General features: G+C 41.5%; 1 protein-coding gene and 1 long non-coding RNA gene across 6 annotated transcripts in view; one reads left to right on the top strand and one right to left on the bottom strand.

Moving 5' to 3' along the window:
- The window catches only part of bclaf1 (BCL2 associated transcription factor 1), a 31,979-nt gene extending 29,463 nt beyond the window's left edge, over positions 1-2,516 (bottom strand). For 4 of the 5 annotated variants that reach the window (XR_010002304.1, XR_010002305.1, XM_003223286.4 and 1 more), the window contains exon 1: positions 2,366-2,503. The gene's annotated coding sequence lies outside the window, so the exon portion shown is untranslated. Of the gene's footprint in view, positions 1-2,365 lie in introns of all 5 variants that reach the window. The other variant, XM_008114521.3, reaches the window with a different exon arrangement.
- Positions 2,517-2,582: 66 nt separating this feature from the next.
- On the top strand, positions 2,583-12,459 carry LOC134295687 (uncharacterized). Its single transcript, XR_010002315.1, has 2 exons — positions 2,583-10,457; positions 11,612-12,459. It is a non-coding gene; the product is annotated as an uncharacterized LOC134295687 (long non-coding RNA).
- The last annotated feature ends 2,397 nt before the right edge of the window (positions 12,460-14,856 follow it).

Here is a 14,856-nt window from a genome sequence, read left to right as displayed (position 1 = left end):
AGCACAGATGAGTAAGGTATAACACACCAGATGCTGTTGGACTAGACCTCCTGTCATCCCTATGGCATCACCAATGATCCTGAATGCTGCAGTCCAATAACATTTCTGTTGCACTTTCAAGTCATTTCCAACTGATGGTGACACTACACAGGCAACTTTATCACAAGGATTTTTAAAACAGAGTGTGAGTCACTCAAGGTCACTCAATGTGTTTCCAAGATCATGTGGGAAATCTAACCCTGGTCTTCAGAGTCATAAGCCAGTACTTAAACCACTACTGCTGACCTTTTCAATAACATTTAGAGCAGAACTTTCCAAATATTTCCTCTTGGTAACACACCTTTTTTGAATCATATATCATTTTGCTACACAGCAATTCAGTTTTATTTGCAAACCAGAGGTTTAACCAACCCCTTAGAAGAGATAGGAACACACATATAAGTCGTAATAATGACATTTATGAGGACACAACATATCTCATGGAGACATCTCATGTATACATATATATTAAAATACACGATTTATTGCTTATTTCATAAGCTTATCGGTACATTTGTACTACACACTGCAGCTGACTAATGTGTCACGGCACACAATTTTGAAAGCTCTGATCTAGAGGGCCACAAATTGCCCAGCACACTTTCATAGGTCTCTCAGGAAATATGAAAAAAACACCTCTATAACTTGTCCTGAAAAGGTTGACATTTAAGTCTCCTTGACTTGAGTCATTTCTGGATTAGTGCTGCTGAACGATCAGATGCTGCAGCTATTTTTAATAACACAAATTGAGCATCTCTTATTCAGAAATACAAAATGTTTCAAAATTGTCCACAGGGTATTTGAAATAACAACACCTCTGCTTTCTGATCAATGGAGGCCCAGATGTCAGCAGTGACCAGGAGGCCTTTTGCACAATTAAAACTTGTGTGCCAGCTGCGCCCGTACCTTGAGAAGCTGGATTTGGCCATGGTGGTCCATGCCTTGATTACATCCCATCTAGATTACTGTAATGGGCTCTACGTGGGGTTGCCCCTGAAGTTCCTGAACCTTCAATTAGTCCAAAGAGCTGCAGCCAGGCTACTTACAGGTGCTGGATCCAGGGAGCGCACAACTCCTCTGTTATGGCACCTGCACTGGCTGCTAATTTGTTTCCAAGCCCAAATCAAGGTGCTGGTTTTAACCTTTAAAGCCCTGAACAGTTCAGGTCCAATTTACTTATCTGAATGCATCTCCTGATACCAACCAGCCTGCTCTTTAAGATCTTCAGGGGAGGTCCTACTCTCACTTCCATCACCCTTGCAAATGCGACTGACATTTGCAACGGTGGCCGCCCCTACTCTGTGGAACACTCTCCCAAAAGCAATTAAAACAGTTCCCTCCCTTTCTTCTTTTAAGAACCAACTAAAATATTCCTGTTTAGACAGGCTTTCAGTGAAGAAAATTAATCAGGAGTGACAGGAAATATTATACATTATGGACTGGAATTAAGTGCAATATATATATTGATATGGTGCCACATGAATGTGAATGTACATTGTAAATGTTTCTTAAATTTGCTTATTTTATTATGCTTAGAATGTATTCCGATTGTTTTGATGCAATTTTAATATGTTGCAAGCTGCTTTGGGTCCCGTGAGAGTGAAAAGCGGGTTAGAAATAAAGATGCATTATTATTATATGTAATGTCTACTTCATGCACATTTCTAAACAATATCGCATAAAACCACCTGAAGTCTTGAGTGCATGAGGAGCATAGGAAAAACAATTGGGTCCCATCTCTAAAATCTCTCAAGACGTGCGTGTATAAAAATAGAGGCATCCCAATATCTTGGGGGGGGGGCACACTGAAATCTTAAAACACTTCTGGCCCCATGCATTTCGGAGAAGGGGGACCCGACCGACATTAGAAGTGGTTGGCTGGGCTTCGTGTGCGCGGGAGAAAGAGGAAGAGAGGCGCCAATTCCCTCGGCCACCTCAAAGGCCACGTTCACGCGCCTGAGAGCGGCAACACGGAAAGGCAGGGAAGAGGGCGCGCGAACCACACTAATAAAATAAAATCAGAGGAAACGGCGCCCCTCCCCCTCCGTCCTCTTATGTCTTGCCCCTCGCGGTTTGAGTAATGGGCGGGGGGGGGGGGGGCGCGTGAGCCTCTGGAGCACTGAGAGCATTCCACAATACCTCGCGAAGCCCCGCAACGGCCAACCGGAGGGGGAGGGGCAAGCTGGGCCGCGCGACCAAGGCCTCCTCGCGCCACAGAACTCCGAAAAGGGAGTGAGGGAAGCCCAACGGCCGCCAGAGAAGGCTGAGGAGGGAAGCCAACGGCCACTGCCAAAGCCCTCCCCGCCCGTGTCTCCTCAGCCCTCACCTTGCTATGCCTCACCCTTCTCTGGGCGAGCCCTTTCACCGCACGGCAGCCATTTCCAGCCTCGGTGGAAGGAAAAGAAATGAAGAGGGGCGGGAGAACCATCGAGAAGTTATTGCGACGCTCCAAGAGGACGACACGTCACTTCCGCTCCGGAGAGTCAGCAAATAACCGACTAAGTAAGTATCCCCTTGGCGCCAGTTGGTGCCCACAGGAAAGATGGCGCCCCTCTGGCAGAGTCACGTGACGCTTCCTTCTGGTAAAGAAGGGCGGGGAGGACACGGATCATTTCAGATGCGCATGCGCGAGAGGCGTGGCGTTCCCTGTTTGGCAGGGTAACGAGTTGACGCAGCTTTCAGCGCCATGGCTCCCTCCTATGGCATCATGGGGGTTGTAGTTTGCTCTGGCAGAGACGGGTCCAACAAATGTTCCGCTCAGCAAAAGACAAGAGGGATGTTCGCGCTTCTGCAGGAATCTACCGTATACCATGCAGCTGTGGACAAGTCTACACAGGAACCACCAAACGCAGCACTGCCCAAAAACGAATCAAGAAACATGAAAGGCACTGCAGACTAACTCAACCAGAGAAGTCAGCCATAGCAGAGCTCTTGGACCAACCTGAAGGGAAGTCATAGGAAGGAGGGAGCAAGTTTATTTTCTGCTGCCCTGCAGACTAGGACACGGAACAATGGCTTCAAACTACAGGAAAGGAGATTCCACCTGAACATCAGGAAGAACTTCCTCACTGTGAGGGCTGTTCGACAGTGGAACTCTCTCCCCCGGACTGTGGTGGAGGCTCCTTCTTTGGAGGCTTTTAAGCGGAGGCTGGATGGCCATCTGTCGGGGGTGCTTTGAATGCGATTTCCTGCTTCTTAGCGGGGGGTTGGACTAGATGGCCCATGAGGTCTCTTCCAACTCTACTATTCTATGATTCTACCTGGACATAGCATATCATTTGAGAACGCAGAAATGCTGGTTTCCAACATATGACAACCATTCAATGCTCAAAGAAAACCATAGAAACAGTTTAAATCAAGACAAAGCACATTAGACAATATAAACAACTTAATAATAATAATAATAATAATAAGTTTATTTATATCCTGCCTCCATCTCCCCTGAAGGAGACTTGGGGTAGCTTACAGCAAAATCAGATACAAAACCATGACAAAACATGAAACAAAAAAAATAACAACAACCAATAATAATATATACGCAATAACTGAAAAAACAAAAACGCAGTATTAAAACATTGAATTAAAAACAATGAGGTTGCAATCATGGATAAGCAAATTGCACATTATGGGTTTCAATAGTGGATAAGCAAATTCATAAATAGATAAAGTGCAACAGATTCATTTAAGGTCACATTGGATTGGGAGGAGCCCTGAATTAATGTCAAGTAATGAGGAGAAGTGTGACCAACACAAAAGGTCGAGGAGTATAATTGTAATTATGATGGGGATGGGCGATCTTAACCAAAGGCCTGGGTGAAAAGCCAGGTTTTCAGGCTCTTCCAAAATGCCATCAAGGTGGGGGCTTGCCTGATCTCCCTAGGCAGCGAGTTCCAGAGCCGGTGGGCCACTACAGAGAAGGCCCTCTCTCTCATCCCCACCAACTGCACTTGTGACGCTGGCGGAAGTGAAAGGAGGGCCTCCCCCGATGACCGAAGAGACCATATAGCTTCATTAACTGTAACTTAATAAACAAAATAATGGCAAATAAAATAAAGACTAAAAAATGAAAAAAGAAATAAAATTAAAAAACATCATGAAAAACAAAAACCCTGATAAAACACATTAAAAATAAAATATATATTATTTTATATTTGCTAACTTGAGCTAACCCTGCTGAGCGTCTCAGATCAGACGGGATCTGTGAAGTAGAGATTTAATGCATTTGCTAAGCAATAAAGTTGCACTTTTGGAGAAGCTTAGAACAGCAAGCAGCCTGCCTCACAGAATGGTTTGGGGCAGCCTTCTTACTAGATCCAGGGGTATCCCTATTGTGTGGGTATATATGCCTTCGGTTTGGCTGTCATGGCGATGTTATGAATTTCATAGGATTTTCTTAGGCAGGGAATAGTCAGAGGGGGTTTTGCCAGTTCCTTCCTCTAAAATACAGCCTGCAGCATCTGGACCTGTGGTGACACAATGGGTTAAATCCTTGTGCCAGCTGGGCTGCAGGTCTAAAAGTAGGGTTGCTGACCTGAAGGTTGCCAGTTCGAATACATGAATTGGGGTGAGCTCCTGTCTGTCAGCTATTGCTTGCCGGCATGAGAGAAGCCTCCCAGCAGGATGGTAACACATCTGGATAACGTCTCTGTAAACAGCCAATTATCTCACACTAGAAGCAACTTGCAGTATGTTCTCAAGCTGCTTCTGACATGATAAAAAAAACCTGGAACTTATTGACCCAAATATTAACCAAGGTTGACCCTGATTAGCTTCCAATTTCAGATGGGATCTGGTGTCCTTGGGGTTCCCTTCAATTTGATTTATGATATATAATGTCACTAGCTGTGCCCGGCCACGCGTTGCTGTGGCGAAGTCTGGTGGTATGGGAAATAAAGTATTGAGGAATTGGTGGTAGTTAAGGTAAAGGGTAAAGGTTTTCCCCAGACATTAAGTCCAGTCGTGTCTTACTCTGGAGGTTGGTGCTCATCTCCATTTCTAAGCCGAAGAGCCGGCGTTGTCCGTAGACTCCTCCAAAGTCATGTGGGATGACTGCATGGAGCGGCGTTACCTTCCCGCCGGAGCAGTACCTATTGATGCACTCACATTTGCATGTTTTTGAACTTCTGGGTTGGCAGAAGCTGGGGCTAACAGTGGGGGCTCTCTCCGCTCCCCCAATTCAAACCTGTGGCCTTTCGGTCCAGAAGTTCAGCAGCTCAGCGCTTTAACACGCTGCATCATCAGGGGATATTATTTCCTAAAGGTTGTGAATATACAATATTTCTGAATGGTTTTTTTTTGTTTGTTGGAGGCAAGTATGAATGCTGCAATTAGGAAAAATGATTAGGATGTAATGGCCTTGCAGCTTTAAAGCCTGGCTGTTTCCTCCCTGAGTGATTTTTTTGTTGGGAGGTGTTAGCTGGCCCTGATTGTTTCCTGTCTGGAATTCCCTTGTTTTCAGAGTGGTGTTGTTTGCGATATTTTATGTGCTTCTACTGTCTGTGGCCCTGAGAAAACAGAGGATTTTCCAGACTTTGATGATAGGAATACTTTGTTGGGAGATGTTAGCTGGCCCTGACTGTTTCCTGTGTGGAATTCCCCTGTTTATTTACTGTCCTGGTTTTAGAGATTATATTGTTCTGCATTATTCTATCCCAGTAATTATTTCATATTAAAGAAGAATCTCACTTATCCAACATTCGCTTATACAATGTTCTGGATTATCCAACGCAGTCTGCCTTTTCATAATCAATGTTTTTGTAGTCAGTGTTTTAAATTCATTGTGATATTTTAGTGGTAAATTTGTAAATACAGTACAGTAGAGTCTCACTTATCCAACATAAACGGGCCGGCAGAACGTTGGATAAGCGAATATGTTGGATAATGAGGAATTAAGGATAACCCTATTAAACATCAAATTAAGTTATGATTTTACAAATTAAGGACCAAAACATCATGTTAAACAACAAATTTGTCAGAAAAAGTAGTTCAGTACACAGCAATGCTATGCAGTAATTACTGTATTTATGAATTTAGCACCAAAATATCACGATATATTGAAAGCATTGACTACAAAAATGCGTTGGATAATCCAGAACGTTGGATAAGTGAGTGTTGGATAAGTGAGACTCTACTGTAAATACTACTGCGCATGGAACTACTTTTTCTGTCAAATTTGTTGTATAATATGATGTTTTGGTGCTTAATTTGTATAACGATTACCTAATTTGATGTTTAATTGGCTTTTCCTGAATCCCTTCTTATTATCCAACCTTTTCACTTATCCTGCCAGCCTGTTTACGTTGGATAAGTGAGACTCTATATTTCTAATCTTATATTATCTGCTCAGAACTGGATTATATGAGGCCCCTTCTTCACAGCTGTATAAAATGCACACTGAAGTGGATTATATGGCAGTGTGGAGTCAAGATAATCCAGTGCAAAGCAGATAATATAAGATTATAAATGGGTTCTATAGCTGTGTGGAAGGGCCTTGAGTCTACACTGCCATATAATCCAGTGCAAATTAGATAATCTGTGGAAGAAGTCTAAGTGAGGCCTAAATTTGCCTGTCCCCTAACTGAAACCTGGCTGTCCCTTGGTTGCTAGGCAACGAAGTGGGCAGAGATTAGCCCTCTAAACTGGCAGCAATTGGATAAAAAAAATTATTGCTCTCCCTCTAATTAGGACTTTATTTTTCTTTTCTTTTTGTTGTATCAACCTTGAGGCGTGGATGATGGGTTGTGTTGTCAAATTTTGAGGTTGGGGGGCCTGTACTTTTGTTGTTTTGTGAATTGCCATGATGCCATCACTCTTTTATATATATAGATTGGCAGTATTCCATCCATGTACTAACCAGGGCTGACCCTGCTTAGTTTCCAAGATCAGAGAGGATCTGGTGACTGCGAGGTCTTTGCATAGTGATTTAATTTATTTCCTTATATAGTGGCACTTTTGGAGAAGCATAGAAGAGCAGACTTGCCCAACAGAAGTCCTTCAAATGAGGATGCGTTAAGAAATACTAACTTGACCCATGTCTTCTAGCAAGACTGCCATAACTTCAAGGGCAGAACTGCAGTAGATAGTGAGTTTTTCTGTACCATATCCCACTATGAGGGAACTTGTATATAGATAGATTCAAACATCAGAAGTGATGCAGAATAGGCCGATGTTATACTGTAAGACAGACTTCTTGCACTCCAATGAAGAAGTAATTTCTCCAGAAGGCTTACTGCATGATAGCTATGCTTGTGTATTGACTATAATTGGCCCTTTTAATCTAAAAACCTAGGGCCCTTCCACACAGCCCTATATTCCAGAATATCAAGGCAGAAAATCTCACATCTGAGTGTAGACTCAGATAACCCAGTTCAAAGCAAATATTGTGGGATTTTCTTCCTTGATATTCTGCAATATAGGGCTGTGTGGAAGGGCCCTAGGGCCCCTAGATTAAAAAAACCAAGAGGAATAAAATCTTTCTAGTGCAACCTGCAACAACTAATAATGTAGCATAAATGTAGCTGTACACTACTATTTCCTGTGTGAAGTGTCATACAAGAAACAGAAACTTGCATTCTTTTTTGCCCTGTGTCAGTTACAGTTTCAAACGGAAGGATAAAATTGACAACTTGTAAATAAAATTACTTCTTAGAAATGTCTCTAACTTATGGTACTTGCAAGCTAAATGCATGCCTCTTGCTAGTTTATGAAGTACAGGCAGTCCCCAACTTACAAAGAAGAAGACTGTCCAACTCTGATCAAATTGTTATTCTCATCTTGTTCAATGTAAATGTGCTTATATATCCTTTTAATAATAATAGAGTAAAATAATACATGTAATAATAATAATAATAAATACAGGAAAATAATACAAGTAATAATAAATAGAGTAAAATAATAAATGCAATAATAATAATAATAATAATAATATCAGAGTAAAATATTAAATGTAATAATAATAATAATAATAATAATAGAGTAAAATAAATGTAATAGTAGCAACAATAATAGAGAAAAATAATAAATGTAATAATACCAATAATAATAGAGAAAAATAATAAATGTACCATATATTCTCGAGTATAAGCTGATCCAAATATAAGCTAACCAGGACCCTTACCCGAGTATAAGCCGAGGGGGGCTTTTTCAGTCTTTAAAAAAGGGCTGAAAAACTAGGCTTATACTCAAGTATATACAGTATATTAAAGGTGTGCAATTTTTTCATTAGTCCTCGTAAAGTCAGATCAAATTAGTTAAATTCATACTTACGGCATGATAGCAGACACTTGGGTGTGGCCCACCACAAAAACTTAAGATTAGAAACTTACCCAATACTTCTTTATTTCAATTTTGTAAACCTAGGAAGCCTTCCAAAGTCAGTTTCATTTTCAGTGCAAGCAAACAAAGCAAAGCCAAAAAGGCTGCCTTTCCTCTTTAAATTAATGACCTCTTGCCATTAGAGGAGGAAGTTAGTAGGGAGAAAGCACAGTTCACCAGGAAAGAAAGCATAGAATTCTGGGCCCCTGGGACTCCTCCCAAAAGCCTAGAGGAGTGGGATGGTAACCTCTCCGCTCTAAGCCCCCATTCCCTCTTCCCAAACTTAAAGGTGCTACTAGCTACACAGGCCTCTACGGAGAGCTCTGTAGCCATGTCAGAATGAAGCTTGGGGGGGGGGGGGGGAGTAGGAGTAGGAGAGAAAATTCTTCCTGGGAAGTGCTTCAACAGAAAAATTGGTATGACAGGTAGAAGTAACATAGAAAGAATAAGGATCAATTCTGACACCACAAAAAGATTAGTTCAGCATGTTTTTGGAAACATTTTATTCAGACTAACAGTACACACACATGACAAGAAATTACATTCTAGAAGTAAACAATTTTTCTTTTAATCCCGGAGACCACAAGAGGGGTTCTTTTGAAATACAAAGATGGATTGCCTGGTCTTTTTTTAAAGCTCATACATTTTACTGTACTCACCATGGCACTGCCTTTCCGCTGTGGTGGGATTCCTGTGAGACAGGAGGCTATGCTGACAACAGCAATGCTGCTGGTAACTTCTTCCATAGTAGACTTTACTGGGGATCCAGACGAATTGTGCCAAACAGTTACTGGACAGCAGCACTAGTGGTGTGTGTGCCTATGTGTGACAGTGACAGAGGATTTCTCAGAGATGATGACAATGGCATCATAGTGAAATCTGTTAGTAAAGAAGGTTTTTAACTTTTAAAAAAAAGAACTGGTGGGATCACAAACCTGCAAAGATAATGGAAAATGAACACGCAAAGATACTGTGGGACTTCCGAATCCAGACTGACAAATTTCTGGAACACAACACACCAGGCCTCACAGTTGTGGAAAAGAAAAAGGGTTGGATCATGAATGTCGCCTTACCAGGTGACAGTCGCATTGACGAAAAAACAACAGGAAAAACTCAGTCGCTATCAGGACCTCAAGATTTGGAAACAATAGACATTGACAAAATTATGATCTGCCAACTGCAAAAGGCCACCCTACTGGGATCTGCATGCATCATCTGAAAATACAACACACAGTCCTAAACACTTGGGAAGTGATCGACTTGTGATTTTGTGATACGAAATCCAGCATATCTATCTTGTTTGCTTATGTCAATAATAATAATAATAACAATAAAAGGAAGCATTGCCAACTCAATTTCAGTGGCTTTTACCATGAAAACCCTATAATAAGACAAACCAAAACAACACAACAACAAAAAATTACAAGCTGCGAGCCAGTGGGGTGTAGTAGTTTGAGCATTGAACTACATTCTGAAGATCAGGGTCTGAATCCGTGCTGATTAATGGAAACCCACTGGGTGACGCTGGACCAATCGTAGTCTCATCCTTTGCGGAAGAGAAAAGCAATCCCCCCAACAAATCTTGCCAAGGAAACCTATAACAAGTTTATTTTAGGGTCACCATAAGTCAAAAGGTTTCATGGGTTAAATTCTTTTAATTTCATAGCACTCCTACTGAAGTCCCATTTTTCATGTTATGGGGACATTACAGCTTTTGTAGCATGCAGAGGTGCTCGAAGTTGGAAGAGAAACCAATTCTCCTGGGCTTTCTGACTAAGCCCTTTCAGGTGGAAATTTATAAAACAATGTCCTGCTGTTCTATAAGCTGTTTATTTCAACAGATCTGATCCAGAAGACATTTCCATTAGAACCCAGGTGATGCCAGGAGTTAGGAAACTCTGGAAACTCTTGAAAGCAAGCTATGGAGTCCAGATAGGCAGCTATACCTCTGGATACTAGTATCTGGCTGGACAATTCCAGATGTGATTTATCACGTGTCTGTAAAAAATTGGTGACAGTCTTTCAACCTTAAAGAAAGGGCAAACTGCCTCTGATAGATTAGCTTGAGGGTTACTTTATGGTTCCCGTCCCCTTGATCTGGTCATGTAAGTGTGATTTATTGTTATAATTGTATTATTTTACTTTGTTTAATAATGTGTATTATGTTGTTATGTAATGTTTGTGTTGCTTTTATGACTGTAAACCGCCCTGAGTCCCATCCGGGAGATAGGGCGGTATATAAATAAAGTTTTATTATTATTTATTATTATTACTGTATATCAGAAATGACTTGGAGGTTCACAGCAACAAAATTCACTTTATACAATATTGCCATTCCTGGCTGATCTGAGCTTTTGCTAAGAAAAGCTGGCAGACCACCCATCTTACCCACAAACAGTTAAGCCTCAATTGAGATGTTTCTATTGTCTACTATTAGTTCAGCCCTGTTGATTCAGACATGTGGCTGATCCTTTGTTGCTTGTTCATATTCTTGTCTGGTTTTTTCTCCCAGATCTTTTCATTCCCATTCTGGGTTGACCTGAATTCCAAGTGAAACAGCAATGGAACACTCCATGGGAACAGTTGTAGGGGAACAAACTTGGGAATAAATCTAAGATGTCTGAGATAAGCTAATGCTTTAGCTTTTTCCAAGGACACTCTTGTGTTTACAGAGAGGTAGAAAGCATCTTTTTTTTGGCTAGTCTTGGGTACAACATCCTGAATTTATTTATTGTATTTTCATCTCAGCTTTCATCCTAAAACAGGACAGAGGAAGGTTACAGTAGTGTTCTAGGTGCTGTGTCTTGAAGTTGGGAGATGTTGGATGTTCTATATTATCTTCAAGTGATAAAGAAAACACATAAGATTTGATCTCTGCCCTCCTGCCTTGGTTTGATAGCACTCAGATTTCAGTTCTAATTTTTCATCCTAAAGTGAGTGAATTGTGAAAATTCAAACACATTATCTGGCCAAGCACACACAGGATCCATCAACAAAACTAAGATGTGCATTGTTAGATGCTATTTGACCTGATGGTATACAATTAAGTTGTCCCCTCCAAATTTGCAGTTTTTCCTTTTGCATATTTGAATATTCACAGATTTGAGTATTCACAGATTTGTTTAAAATGATCTCGAATTCCTCCAGTGTGATTCCATGGAAGGTTCTAGCGAATGTTGACTATAAGTTATACTGAAAGACCTAGAAATTCCTAGAGATGAATTTTCTCAGGTAAAAATTGAAATTTGTTTATCTGCAGTTTTTGTGATGTCCCAGGCACCTTTGGCCCCTGATCCCGCAGCCATTGCTGATCAAACTGAAGAGGATTTGGGTTTTTTCCCACCGCAGCAAGATTCAATCCCTTTCCAGATGTCTCCTGTTGACATTGCCGTGCCAGAGCCAATTAGGAATGACCTTGAGATGTTGCCGGCTCTTCCCGGATCTCCGGAGAGTTTGGAGTTTGATAGAAGGGCTACTTTCAAAACAGATCGCTCTCAAAGACAAAGTTTAAGGAGAAGTGTGAGATTAGCAGAGTGAGGCGATTGTGGCTAAGCCAGTTCTCTTGGGAAGAATTGGGGAGGCAGGCATCTGGCGCCTCGTTCTTAGCAGCTCGTTTCTCTTGGGAAGATTTGGGGAGTCAAGCACCTGCTTGGGGGACTTCAATAAAAGTTCTGCGCAGAGAATCTCTGTTGCGGTGTCAACTGAACTTCTGATGGAAGAATACATCGTCTCTTGATCCTGAGCTTCCAAGCGGCCTGCTGGCACGCTTACTCTCGAGTAGACCGGGTGGTGCGTCCTGTCCCTTGCCAAGTTTGGACAGCATTTCAGATCCATCACGAACAGCCCTAGCCTTGCCTTGAAACCTTGCTCTGAACTATTACTTCAAGTATTTTCCTGAGGAACTTTACTTCTTTCCCCACTCAAACTTCCATTAAGTTTGAGTGTGTTTCGGTTATTGGATTTTGGACTTTGGACTCTAATATTGGACATAAAACTTTCATTTTTTGGACTAACTTTGATCTTTCCTAAAAGGTCAACTGCTTGACTATCTATTCTGCTTGTTTTTGTTTGAAACTTTTATTGCTTTAATAAAGATATTAGATTGTTTATTGGCCTCCGTGTTGGTTCCCAGTGTTCGCGCTGCCTAGGAGCATTACAGTTTTTCTCTTTCACTGGGATCCTGTGCCCCAAACCCCAAGTAATATAGAGGGCTGACTGTATAGTGCTATGATTTCACTTTGACTCAGTATTCCCCACAGAAAAGCATTAGGCCAGCAATCAGAAACAACAGTGGGATCCCCACCCTCAACCAATGTATCTTCCCAATTGAAAAGTAATTTTTCAGACATTCACTGGACTTGTATAGCCTGGATCTGGAGCCTTAGCAGGCTAAATTAAGCCTAAAGGCCCGAGGCTTCCTTTTCTTGTCTTAAGAGATCAGCAGTGATTGTCCAGGTCATGCTCTTACACAACTCTAATTAGGTTAGTTCTGGAAACATCACATTGTATCACAATGTTGTTCTGCTGTCTTTAGTATTTTGTGGACTGTCTTGCTTTGGATGTGTGTGGGAGGGGTACATTTACATGTAATGAGGTGCTGCACATTTTGGAAACGCTGCCCTTACTTGGAAAGCAGACCCAAGTGAGGACTCTTGCTTCACCATAAATCGAAACCCTTCTAAAAGCATCCAGGTGAGTGCCAAATTCCTCCTTCAGTCTTACATGTTCTGAAGGATCCAATACATTGTTCCTTTTGTTAGGTGATATGAACTGAAGATGGCCGACAGGAACCTCTGATGTGGACTGGTCCATGAGGTCACGAAGAGTCGGAGACGACTAAACGACTGAGCAGCAGCATTAACTGAAGATGCCAACTTTTTACTGAGCTTTAATTATGAAACTCCACCTGCAACTTCCAAACTGTCATTTCTGTGCAATCACCTTTTTTTTCCGTGTCAGGAGCAACCTGAATCGTTTCTGGTATGAGAGAATTGGCCGTCTGCAAGGACGTTGCCCAGGGGACGCCCGGATGTTTTGATGTTTTTACCATCCTTGTGGGAGGCTTCTCTCATGTCCCCGCATGGAGCTGGAGCTGATAGAGGCAGCTCATCTGCGCTCTCCCCGGGTGGAATTCCAACCTGGCAGCCTTCAGGCCAGCAACCCAACCTACAGGTTACAAGGCTTCACCCCATTATGCCACCGGGGGCTCCTGCAATCACCTGCACCCATATATTGTTATCTAAATATCATAACTACAACTCACATCTGAAGAAATTGTTTATATCACATAATGCTCATTTTGGAGCCTTCTCCCCAGCTCCATCCATAATGCCCATGGTCCCAATCCAGATAGTTTACAAACAACAGTATGTAGAAGGTTGTGGAACAGAGTTGTGACCAACCAAAGCATTGTAACAAGCTTCCAAATTAAGGATGAACAGCTAATGGTGCTCTGGATTACTAATCTGATAAATTGATGGGCGCTGCAGTCTGATAGTATATTGAGGTTCACAAGCTACCACTCCATCACACCCTTCTTGGTAACTGAGGAAGCAAAAACCAACCTCTCTCTGAACAAGCCTTGCCAAGAGAACCTTGTTATAACATTGATTTAGGGTTGCCATACATTTGAAAGGACTGAAAGACATGCAACAGCAAACACAATACTTTATTAGCTAGACCTAAATAAAATGAAGGCACCAAATCCTACCTGAACTTGGAAGTAAACCGGATCAGCCCAGGTTAGTATAAGGTAGAATGGTAGGGAATACCAGTGGGTATAGGCTACATTTGAGAAGAGGGTAAACTATCTCTGAGTACTTCTGGCTTAAAAAAATTCTGTGAAATTGATGTGGTTGCCATATGTTGACAGACAATTTAAAGACAGGCACCCATGCATGAGCAAACACACACAACATGTCACACTAGCTATTCCATTGACTTCCAGATTGTCTCATTTCCCATGAGATGACAGATGCTGTAATGCATATTATTAGAGACTAAACTCAGCATTCATTACTTTCAAACACATCAGGGCTATTGAACTCTTCTGGTAGGACAGACTCATAGTCATTATTCTGCACGAGGAGATAATTTAATAGAACATAATATTTCCATAGATTTAATCCCAACATTTATCTTTGTCACACACATTTATCTTTATAAAAATTAAAGTCAAAATACAGCACTAAAAACCAAAGGCAACCCAAGACCTTGGCATCTGTAATGAAAATCAGACTTTTAAAAAGATTTAGAGAAGAATTTTAGTTAATGAGTGTGCGCATCTGTCAAGACGCATTGTTCATCTTTTTCTCTTCTTGATATATGCAACATTTGTAACATGTTTCCTTATTTATTTATTTACAACATTTATATCCTGCCCTTCTCACCCCAAAGGGGACTCAGGGCGGCTTACATGGGGGGCATTAGTCCATGCCCAAACAACAACAATTTAAAACAATTAAGCAACAATTTAAAACATGAAAACAACATATGTAAACATTA

Source organism: Anolis carolinensis, chromosome 1, assembly GCF_035594765.1.
Source record: "Anolis carolinensis isolate JA03-04 chromosome 1, rAnoCar3.1.pri, whole genome shotgun sequence".
Classification (NCBI taxonomy): domain Eukaryota; kingdom Metazoa; phylum Chordata; class Lepidosauria; order Squamata; family Dactyloidae; genus Anolis; species Anolis carolinensis.
Note: the sequence above shows the minus strand (reverse complement) of the source record. Positions and strands in the feature narration are given on the sequence as shown.